This window comes from Panthera onca, chromosome D3 (genome assembly GCF_046562875.1).
Source record: "Panthera onca isolate mPanOnc1 chromosome D3, mPanOnc1 haplotype 2, whole genome shotgun sequence".
Taxonomy (NCBI): Eukaryota; Metazoa; Chordata; class Mammalia; order Carnivora; family Felidae; genus Panthera; species Panthera onca.
Genome location: NC_138350.1, coordinates 33,183,064 through 33,195,079, shown reverse-complemented (window position 1 = coordinate 33,195,079; position 12,016 = coordinate 33,183,064). Strand labels below are relative to the sequence as shown.

Below are 12,016 nucleotides of genomic sequence, written 5' to 3'. Positions count from 1 at the left end.
AAGGCCGCTTACCTCTTCTTCCCAAATGCAACCTCTTCCGGGTGCTACCACCTCTAACAAAAAGTGAAAATAATTATTCGACCTGTATATGTAAGTCCTGTATGTAGAGTTGACAGGGGATCATAAAAAGCTGCCCTTCCCTGCCAAACCGGTAATAAATGTGTGTTGTACGTTGCAAAAGTCAGACAGGCGTGCGCTTTACTTCCGACGCCTTTGGCTTTGCTCCCTGTGGCTGGAATCAGTGCCCCGTCGCCAGCCAGTCCATCACCTCCACGCAGTCCCTCCCCTGAACGTGGCAGGTGCATTTGTCACGGTACATATGCTGGTTTCTATTCGGTTGACTTTGTGACTGTAGGGTCAGATGATGCCCTTTCCCCTACACAAAATCCAAATTCCCTGCCTGGACTTAAGGGCTCTGCATGGTCTGGTTTGTGCCTGATTCTTTGAGGTCAACTCAGACTCTTCTTCTCCTGGGTTACCTTCTCCTTTGGCCTTTGGCCTATATGTGGGCCATGCCAACCTGTGCGTCCTTGTCCCTGGGAAAGCTCTCCCCTCAGGCCATTCCCCTTGTGGTAATGAGCTCCATCAACTCACGCATCACACCTCAGAGGAGAGATGGTGTTCAGCACCCCAGTCTTTTGAGAGTGGTGCAGATGCTCTCCACCGCATCAGCCTTCATCATCTCCGCCTTGACCCGTCTTATTTGTCCGCCTTTGCCCCGTCTCCCCCGTTGTGGGGTGGCAAGCAGAGAGAGGTCTGGTTTAGTTCTCTCCAGCGGTGCCTGCATCAGCGCCTGGCACATAAGCACTCAGTAAACCCTATGGGACAAATGTCTTGCTTCTCCAACTAGATTGTAAGCTCTTGAGCACTGGAACAGCTTGCCCTTGCTTTGATTCCTTCTCCAAAGTGCCTGGCACACAGGCAGTGCCCGGTGAGCATGCATTCGTTCATAGGTTATCGAACGTGGTTGGCTCTCGTTTGGTGGACACCGGTTGGTGGAGAGGAAGGCATCTGGGTAACAAGTTTCCCGGTGGTGCTGTGAAGTTGCTCGTACACATACAGATTGGGAGCATGTGACACGGGGCAAGCTTTGACTTGGCTTCTAGTTCCATTGCTACCGCTAGCCAGCTGTGCATTCTTGAGGAAGTATTTTCATGTATTCTGCAAGGGAGTGAGCCTCCTAGCCTGACGCCCTCAGTTCTCATACCTCTGAATATGGGAATTAGGTGAGGGAGGATCTGGGCTCCCTCCCAACTCTACATTCTGACCTGCGTCCTTTGAGGCCAGCACATCCCCTCATCAGGTCTCTTCCCCTTGGTTTTTTGAATATTCACTGATATTGGTAGCTTAATCCTATGCTGTGGGAAGCATCGTTCTTTCCAGGACAGAGAACGGGTACAAAGGCGAGAGGCATAGATACGTCACTGAGAAGTTGGGTCCGGAGGTGTAGGCAAGAGAAGAACCCCGTAGCTGGCGAGTAGAGGTGCCCAGCTGGGTCCTGCCCAGCTGTTCCCTGCTGGTTGCTCAAGTGAATGCTCTCAACGTGCCGCATCGTTCATTCGTGAGAACTGACCTTGAAAAGCAACCTGGTGATGGAGGTGAGGAGGGCAACCGATGGGCAAAAGTTTAATTCTGCAAAGAAAGTTTAATTCTGAAAAAAAAAAAAAAAAAAAAAAAAAAAGACAAAAGTAAAAGTTTAATTCCGGGCCACATCGTGGTGCACAATTTCAACACAGACTCCGTGGAGGGAAAGGAAAAGCTGATTCCCGAAATTGTTTGAACGAATGCTTCAGCCGATACCCTTCAAAAGCACGAATCGTATGCTTCCTAAGGGGGTGTGTGTGTGTGTTTCTGGATGGCTTTAAGGCGTATTCCTTGTGAACATGGATAGAAAATAAGATGCGGGCACATGCCCAAAGTGCCTGGGGTTGGAAAAAGTGCCAGCGTGCCTTCCTCAGCTGCTCCCACCGTGCCTCTGCTGGTTCCCACCTACTCATTCCTCTTCCTTCCATTCCTGGTGAATCTTCCCCGGGGGCCCAGCTAGTGAGCGTGCTCTCAGGTCACAGCTGGAGGCTCTGAAACAGTCCTGTTGAGCCTTCTATCCAGGGTGCTGGGTGCTCCCCGCCCCCAGGTCAAGTCACGGCGTCTTGTTCAAGTAGGTTTCTCCCTCCCATTCCCTGTCTAGCACACGCGGCTGGCCCCGGATCCTGACGCCCTGGCCTAACTTCTTGGTCCCCTTGGCAGGACCGTGCGGGCCCCTCCCTCTGGTTGCGGTCAGGGTCCGGCCACGAGTGCCGTTTGTGTAAACAACAGCGCTGCCACCGCGCCCCCCCCCCCCCCAATGCAGTGGTCCTTTCCTGACAGATGCAGCCAACCACTTCTGCGTCGGCAACCCCGAGGGCCCACGACCTTTGGGCTTCCTTTTGTACACGTCTTAGGTGGATGAATCTGTCTGCCCCGGCGGAGGCTGGGGTGGGGGGGGTGGGGGTGAGGGAGGGGGGGTGGGGGGGTGGGGGAGGGGGGTGGGAGAGGGTGGGGGGGGTAGGCTTCGTGGCCGCCAGCGCACTCTCAGGACTCGTTTCCTTTCCCTTCCCCCAAGTTCAAGGCGCTGAGGCCACGTGGCAACTGTCCTCGCATCCACACCGTGCTTCAGGGCGAACCTTCCCCGGGAAAGGAAATTAACCTCACGTTTGAAAGCGATCCTAAACGCCTTACTAGTCGTAGGGGAGGTTGACTTGAAGTTTATCGTTTGACGGTCCGAGGCCTGAGACAAACGAACTTAAAAATGAAATGAATTGGCGACTTTAGGATTGTTACATTGAAAAAAAAAAAAAAAAAGTTGAATTGTTACCACCCCATCAGCCAATGGGGTGGTCAGGATCCTGTTTTTTAGATGGATTGTGCATGTTTATGCCAGTTGGGAGTGTTTGGGAAATTATGTGTGTTTTTCATTATCTTAAAGTCTGGATCTTTCGGCCATTATACTTTTACATGGGCCCGCGGTAAGCACGAATATTTGTGGAAAACATCCAGCTCTGTGGATAAGGTTTGCAAACCAAAGAGCTGTTTATCCACACTGTCTCGAACCACATAAATGTGGGAGATAATTTTTTACTCGATGTAGAACCACGGGGCTCTCGGGGAGGAAGGCAGCTAGACGTTTGCCCAGCCCTACCTGGTGCTGAAATTCCCTTCTGGTGTTCTGTCTGAGAACACTTCTGATGACAGAGAACTCATTACCTCTGAAGAAAGACAGGCTTAAGCTTGGTGTTAGGCAGGTCTTTTACTCAGCCCAAATGCATCTTCTCATACTTGGCTCTCTCCCTGCTGTTTGAATTTAATTCTTCCCTTTGGGGCACCGTGGAAATAGCCTGGGTTCTCTAGAGATCAAAGCTGGACGCAGAAGGAAGAGGGGCCGGGGATAAAGAGGAATGAGGCAAGGGAGTCCATAGCCGGGAACTTGTTCTTGATCATGACTGATGTCCCAGTCCACAGGACCATGCTTTTGAGGGGCTACACCGGCCAAGCCCTAGGATGTTCCGTTGGCAATGAGAAAGGGGGAGAATCCACGCATTGGTTTGGGTCTCCTACTGGGGGGACAGCTCCCTTACACTCTGGGCGCCAGCCACTCATGTGTTGGTGTGGACGCGTGGTGGTATAGAACAGTGACCTCTCCAGGGTTGGGGACAAGAGGCATGTGGGCAGCACTGTCAGGTTGTGCCTACATCGAGATGGTTGGTGTACTGCTGATCGTGGCTTTAAAGGTCAGACCAGGAACCCCTTTGAGAGTGAAAGGGGACACAATAATTATGTCAGAACAACAGGCATACACTGGGATTGCTCTGGACAAACTGGGATGCATGCCCATCCTCCTCAGAGCCCATGAAGAGCAGGCTCCAGGACTCATGAGGTCTCGGGGCTCTGAAGAGGTGCCTAAGAGGCTCTGCTGTGACTCTCATCCACATGATAGTGTGAGTTGAGGGTTCATTCATTCATTTCCACAAATATTTATTGAGTGTCTTCTAATACCAGCGCTGCACTGGGTCCTGGGGAGACAGGAGTGAGCAAAGCCAGGCACAGGTTTCTGCTTTCCTGGAGTCTGTAGTTTAAGAGAGCACATACCCACTTCGCAATTATTAAGTAACTTTTTAATTACCCGTCTGGTGCTGTGGAGAAATGCTGTAAATATATAGAAGGTTATAATGTCTTCTGGGGCTAGTGGCAATCAGGAAAATGTCCCTGTGGGAGTAATGTTAAAGGCGAGACACTAAAGTGTGAGCGGAATTGGCCAGGCTGGGCTGGGCAGAGGAGGAAAGCATGAAGGAGGGAGGAGGGGAGGGGCAGGGCAGGAGAGAAGAGTGTCTTGGGCAGGGCAGGTGCCATGGCAGAAGACTCCTGGCTGCGAGGAATTTGGTGTCCAAGATGACAGGAAGTTCAGCCGTGAGCCTGGGGCCCGGCATCCAAGGGGAGGGTTAGATGGGCGTGAGAGCACGTGGAGGCTGGGGCCAGGTTGCTCCCGGCACCATGCTAAGGATCACGTCTTCGGTGATTGAAACGGAAGCTGGGTTCTCACTACCATCTGCCGTGTGGCAGCATGTGCACAGGGGAAAACCCCTAGGAGGTTTCTGGGAGTGTCCTACAGTGAAAGTTACAGGTGCTTTGGGTAGGACGGAGGGGGCGGAAATGGAGAAAAGTCGACGGGTTGGGGATATTTAGAAGACAGGACTGGCAGAGCTCAACGACCTGACCTGTTGGGTGCAAGTGGGGAGGTACAGGGAAGGGTCAAGGATGAGTTCCAGGTTTTAGCGCGAAGGGCTTCGGCACCGAGTTGCCATTTCATGGAGGTGAGCAGGGCGGAGAGGGAGGAGCTGTTTGTGTGCAAGGAAGAGACCCAGCCATGTGTGCGTTCTGGATTTGCAGAGGCTGGGGCGATGTGCAATCCTCCCGTGGAGAGGCAAATTAGGTAGCTCATGGGGAGGACTGGAAATGGAGCAGAGATTTGGCCTGGAGTTAGGGATCGGGACATTATGAATCTCTGTGAAGCCACGGGAGTGGTTCGACCTTCGAAGGAGAGCCCCTAGAGAGAAGGGAGTCTAGGACAGCATCTCGGTGAACTCCGATGTTTAAAGCTTTGGAGGAGAAGGAAGAGCTCTCAAGAGGAAACTCAGAAACACTGGCCGGAGATTCAGAAGGGAAACAAAGAGAGTGGTCACTCAGGAAGCCGGGGGAAGAGTGTTTCAAGAAGGAACAAAATGGTTAACGGTGCCCAAGGCTTCTGAGAGGTCCAGAAGATCGAGACCCTCCAGGCAGCAAGTTTATCAAGAGGCAAAGTCATTGCTGACCTAAAGGAGAGCTTTAGCGGAGGGCAGGCCGACTGGGGAGGGCGGGAGAAGTAGTGGGGGCTGAGGAAAAGCAAACGGTGAGTGGGCATGAATCAGAGGGAGGCTGAGACAGGAGAGATGGGGATGTCACACTGGCGGCAGGGGCCACTGGGGAGGCGCACGGCGGGAGAGACAGGAGAATGTCCGCAGGCTGCTGGGAAGAGAGCTCGCAAGGAGAGGCTGAGGGTGTACAAGAAATGGCCGCACTTTGGTTCGGATAAGGTGGTGGGCAGGATCTGATGGAGTTCCTGACTGGTGGCCTCCGATGAAACGTCTGAGATAAGTTCACCCACTACATGGTGGCAAGAAATGCTGGAGGGGTGGGGGGACATTTGGAGGTATTTACCAGGTTCCATGATACAAAGATGACCCAGAGGAGTTAGCCAGCTCCTAAATGTTCCCTGAGAAGTTGGCCACCTCAACCAGCAGCACAGACGGTGGTCACTTTCTCAAGAGCGTGTGCAGATATTTGAGGCACAATGTTCCTGCCTTATCACCGAAGGTCGTCCTGGGCTCAAGTATACTAATGAGTATCTGAGACACTGTTCCCACCTTCTTAGCTTTTCCGTTCAAAACGTTTTCACAAACTACTTTTCTCTGCCCCCTGTTGAGAGATCTCAAATTTGGCTTAAAAAAAAGAAATCGCTTTCTGCGAATGCCCATGACCTCATAGCTGAAGCGACAAAGCCCATACCCTTAATTTTTTATTTATTTTTAATTTTTTAAAAAATGTTTATCTTTGAGAGAGAGACACACACACAGAGACAGAAAGAAATAGAGATTGTGAGTGGAGGAGGGGCAGAGAGAAAGGAAGATACAGAATCCGAAACAGGCTCCAGGCTCTGAGCTGTCAGCACAGCTTGAACAGCATGGCTTGAACCCATGAAAGGTGAGATCATGACCTGAGCCGAAGGCAGATGCTTAACTGAGCCACCCAGGCGCCCCCATACCCTTTAGAACAAAGTACATTTTCTTGTTTTTTGTAGTTGTACATTGGGATGGGGGTGGGGAGGGGTGGGAGGCAGAGCTCGATTTCATTGGCACAGGAAGGCCCCAAATGCATGCATATCAGAGGGGGAAACTGGCCCTATCTCTTGTCTGTGCTCCTTTGTTGTAGAAAAGATGGTAACATTCTCTGGGCCACATCTGGAGGCTTGAGTTTGCTAAATGTGCTCTATACCTGGACAAACCACAGACAATTTTTCCTCCAAATTTCTATTTAAATTCCAGTTGGTTAACATACAGTGTAATGTCAGTTTCAGGTCTACAACATAGTGATTCATCATTCCATACATCTCCTTGGGCTCATCACAACAAGTGCCATCCTTAAACACCATCACCTATTTCACGCATTCCCACCCCCCCACCCCCCACCTGGTAACCATCAGTTTGTTCTTTACAATTAAGAGTCTGTTTCTTGGTGTGCCTCTTTCCCCTTCCCCCACCCCCTTGCGTTCATTTACTTTGTTTCTTAAATTCAAAGAAGTGGTATATATACACTGGAAAACCACTCAGCTGCAAAAATGAATGAAGTCTTGCCATTCACAGACAGCTTTCTATGAGAAGCTATTTAAGGGACACTGGCCCTCCTAGGAAGGAATCCCCTCCTGGGATTTCATCCTGGAGGAAAACAGAGATTCAAGGGATTTAAAAGTCTGGAATAAAATCTGTCGCAAACCACTCTATTGGTGAATGGCCTAGTTTTGAGCTGTGTCTGGTTGAGATGCCCCACTAGTGGGCCTGAAGCCCTTGTGGGAGGGAGTAGTGTTGATCTGGAAGCTGTGGTTTAGTGCTGTGGGACTTCCAGTGAATTCATTTATGAGGGATATAAACTTTGTGCCTCAGAGTTACGATTAGGGAGTAGATAGAAGGATACTAGTTATTCATAAACACGATCACTGCTGCAGTCTCCCTCTTGACTTCCGACTCCTCACAACGGGGCTGGTCTCACCTCTGATTCCTGGCAGGGAAACTTCCACTCTAGCTCTGCAGAGTAGATGAGGCAGAATCGCCTTGAACTGCCCTCAGGAGCACTCTGGACCCCATGTCTTCTTTCCCCTTGACGTCCTCAGTTCCTTGAAGAGTGGGACGACGCCTCCTATGTGTTTGTATTCCCAGGGTTTCCCACTGAGTACTTTCTGGATGTACGGAACTCCTCGGATTTTCAGAAGAGTTGCTCAGCTGTAAAGACCAGACACTGAACTTGCTAACAAAATTTCCCTTTTACTTGTGACATCAGCAAATTCTCTTTTCTATCAGCTTTTAGTAGATAAAGAGCAGCACCCTCATAATTTTCCCGTTGTCCAGACCCAGCTTGCCCGTTCTCCTCTTTTCCTCTCCATCACCTTTCTACTGTTGAATTAATAAGAGGTGAGCCGAGAAGTGCGGTCCATCTGTATAAAACGTGACCCATGCCACGGGAATGATTTCATCCTGGAGGAAAACAGGTGCTGGCAAGGTAATACACAGCGGTGTAGAGCGCCCTCTGCTGGCTTCACTCAGAACCGCAGAGAGGGTTGGTTTAACCCGCTCTGTGTCACATTAATGGAAGAAGAAATGGCTTCTCATGAATCTAGAAACTTAGCCTCTTGGGAATGCGAAGACGTAGGTTAATGTCCCTTGGGCCGCCTCTCCAAAGCTGTAGGTTTTATTTTAGTAAGTCGCTTAGCATGACTGGGGGAGGCCGTGTTGCTTTAGAAATCAAATGGTATTTCTGCTTTACAATTTTACCAGACCCAGGCACTCAGCGAAGGTGTCCTTTGAAAAGCCACACTTACCTAGAAGCCAAATCAGGGGCAGTGTGCCCTGAGGGAAACGGGGGTGGCTGGTGCTGAGGAAAGGGTGCTGGGCTTAGCAGTGGGGAGGTCAGCCTTGGATTCCTGGCTCCTTCCCTAAGCTGGGTTTTTCCTTGTGAAAAATAGAGTCGTTTGACTAGATGATTTCTAAGGATCCTTCCAGCTTTGTGTCTATTGGAGGCAGCACCATCCCTGCCTTCCAGGAATTTATAATCCAAGTAGCACATTTACTGGACCTACTGCGGTAAAGCACGTGCATGGCCTGGCATGGCTGGTTGGGTGACGTGATCTGACGTGATGGATGGATGGCCACGTCTGTGACTGAACACATACACACACGCGCGCGGGCACACATGCTTCCTTCCTGGTCACTGACCCTATAGACTCAACGTTGGCTGAGGTCACCTGGGCATCCAGCACTCCTTCCCAATTCCTGTGTGCATCCCTACACAGCGTTCCCTTCCATTGAGCAAGAGAGCTCTTTCAAAGCTTCCCTGCCCCAGTCCTTTGATCCTGTCGCCTGTTACCATACTCTTCACAGACGCATCTGCCTCCCTCCTGCTTCACAGAGGAAGACAGAAGCTATTGGTAAAGAATGCCCCTACACTGCCAGCCTCCCTCTCATGGCTGGCCTGCTCCCACTAGTATTGAACTTATTCATGTCTGCCCCATCCAAAAAAATAATAAGCCTCTCCCTGGAGGACACATCCCCATTCTGTATCTTCCGTCTCCTCGCGTTCACAGCCAAATGTCTTGAGAGCAGTGTCTACATTCACTGTCTCCCTGAGGGCCTTTTCCCCACTCACCCCCTGTTCAGTGTGGTTTTCTCCCTCCATTCCACTCCCTGAAACGGTCCGCACTGACCTCCATGTTGCTAAGGCCAGTGGATACTTGGCATTTCTTGTCTTCCCAAGGCTAGATGGTTCCGCTCTCCCTCCACAAGCCTCTCTCTCCTCGCTTGACTAATGGTTACACTGGATGCTACCGGTTTCTCTCCTCTCTCTTTGGCTGTTTACTTCTGGTGTTTGGGGTCCTGCCACCTTCGTCTTTCCTTTGGGTTCTGTCCTAGATGCTTTTCTGGTTTGCTCCACACCCTCTCCTGTTGAGACGGGGACAGAAGGAGGGGGAAGCAAGAGCAGAGAGGAAGGTGTCTTGGGTAGGTTGGCTATAAAAAGCAAAAGTGGAGGGAACTTGGCCTTGTTTTCAGTTCCAAACTGTAGGTGGAGGGTCGGGGGACATTTATTAGGGTGGATGGAACGGTGTATGAATAGGAAAAGCACCAGTCGGCATGCCTGCACCCCATCAGCTCCTGTGTGGCCTAGGGGGCTGGGGCCCAGACATGCACCCACATCCACAGAGGCGTGACAGCTGCCAAAGTGGGGGTGGCGAAGGGGCCCTGTAGATGAAGGTGGCCGGGTGAGTTGCCTGGAGAAGGGATGGGGTGGGGGTTGTACTGTAATTGTGACAGGGGACCCCAAGGGGCCCCTAGTGCCAGCAAGGGCTGAACAGGGGTGTATCAGCATGAGCCAGTGGACAGGCCCTTTGAGAGGAATGCCCACGCTGAAGGAAAGGCTCATTTTCCCAGCTGGATGCTAGGGGCCAGACCAGCCCACCCTGCTAAGTGACCCCCCCCCCCCCCAATGTGCACCCCAGCCAGCAAGTCCAGTCCAAGGTGGAGTCCGAGGTGAAGGCATGGGCAGGCCTCCGATGCCATGAGGGCACCAGGACCCCTCCAAGTGCTGACTCCCTCTTGGATAAGAGCAAGGGAGTGGGAGAACATGGTCACTCTTACACACCCCCAAAAGTCACCCACAAGAGCTCATATCATTGGGCAGGGACCGTGGCGACATAAATTGTCAGGTTGAAAGTTGTCCCTGTTCTCACGGAGGTGTAGGGTCTTGAGAATATTCAAGTAGTTTCAGAAGATTAAAAAAACCCCACATTTTCTTTGCACACGTCAGTGTGACGTAAGAAATTTATACATTTTACAAGATACTTGAAGGGGCCTTTAAAATACTTGAAAATATACATTCATGATAACAATAAATATAGTCTGTGGATCAACACAAAAAAACCCTATGGGATGGGATATTAAGTGAGCAAAGAATACACATTGTATGTTTGATTTTAACCACTGAAAATTATATGCATTTGAGTAAAAATCTGGAAAGAAGCACAGGGAGATGAAGCTACCAGTGCCATAGTCACATAGATAGATTTTTACAAAGTTTGTATTACTGATAAAATGAAACTATTAACGGATTCATTTTATTAATTATGGTATGTTTAAGGTGATGAGTGGAAGTCCTATTTCCATTTTGTTTTCTGGTAGGGCATCCCACTCCACGCTGCTTTTCTTCTTTCACTGGAGCAAGTGTTTCCGTTTGCAAACCACCCAGAATATAATTTTCAGTGGCCGTTCCTTCAAAAATTGCTTTCTTCAAAAACATACAACTGACGTAGCATGTCCTTCTCCTCTGAAAAATCACAGAAGCTTCGGGTGCACGCTAGGCTACAGAATAGAAAAGTGCAGTTTGATCTTATTTGTGTAAAACAAGTCTCCAACCCACGTGCCCCGTCTCTGTTACTGATTCCTGACTCTATTCTACGTCTCCCTTGCATTTCAGTAAACCTGTTCTCTTGTAAACTGATTCCTATGAGACATATTATCTGTTGCTGCATGAAAAATTACCCCAATGCTCAGTGGCTTTAAACAATGCTCAGGGGTGTATTTATTGTCTGACACTGATTTGCGGGGAGGGGTCAGGGATTTGGGAGTGGCTTAGCTTGAAATTGCTCACAAGGTTGTAGTCAAGGCCTGGGCCAGCCCTGCAGTTGTCAGAAAGCTTTGTGGAGGGGGTGGAGGACCCAGCTTCTGCCTACTGCCAAATCCACAGCTGCCCCTGCATCTTAGGTTTTTGTTTCTGTAGTGCCCTACTACTGAGTTCCAAAGTCTATCAGTTATCTATGACTGTGTAAGAAGTTACCCCAAAACTTAGATGCTTACAACAACAAGGTGTCTCACTTGCATGACCATGAGGTGGGGGCTGGCTGTTGGCTGGAGCCCTTAGTTGCTTGCTATATGGACCCCCCTTCAGGGGTGCTTGCATGTTTTGATGGCATGGTCATTAGCTTCCCTCAAAATGAGTGTTACAGGAGAGCTCAGGGGAACTCAAAATTGTCTTTGATGACCTAGTCTTGGAAGGCATATGCTGTGATTTCTATTGGTTCCACACACAGGGCCTGCTCACTGTGAAATGGGAAGACACAAGGGCATGAACACCAGGAGTTGAGGAGCACTGGGGGCCATCTTGGAGGCTGGCCACCGAAGTTGACCCTCTGGCCTCCCAATGTTACTCATGTCCTTTGCACATGCAATATACACCTCTCTTCTCAAGGCCCCCTAAGGGTTTCATCCCACCGAAGGATCTCCTCCAAGAACCCAGGGTCTCATTATCGAAATGAGGCCCAGTTCCTCACAGTCTGAAGATCTGTGAAGTAAAGAGACAAGTTATTTGCCTCTCACACCCAACATTCAGTGATGGGGCAGCCGGCGCAGGATAACTGCTATAGACATTCCTGTCCAAAAACCGGGAAGAAGGGGGCTATATGGGAGTCACTGGCCCATAGCAATTCTGAAATCCATCGGGATACATTTAAAAAACTTCTAGGACTCAGTCCTCCTCCTGCCTTGGAATGAGTCTCCTTGCCTTTTGGCTTTGCCTTCTGGTCCCTATTTCTACCTTGAATCGTCCTTCCTTACCCGTGAGAGGAGGCCTTTGCTGGCAACCAAGTAGTGTCCCAGTCTTCCTGTCTGTAGCTGTTTGAGGCCCAAAGTCT

The 12,016-nt window shown here is 50.3% G+C and overlaps 1 long non-coding RNA gene across 1 annotated transcript; it reads left to right on the top strand.

The window, feature by feature from the left end:
- Positions 1–2,547: 2,547 nt before the first annotated feature.
- On the top strand, positions 2,548–7,061 carry LOC145712986 (uncharacterized). The gene is made up of 2 exons (XR_014135872.1): positions 2,548–5,205; positions 5,246–7,061. It is a non-coding gene; the product is annotated as an uncharacterized LOC145712986 (long non-coding RNA).
- Positions 7,062–12,016: the final 4,955 nt, after the last annotated feature.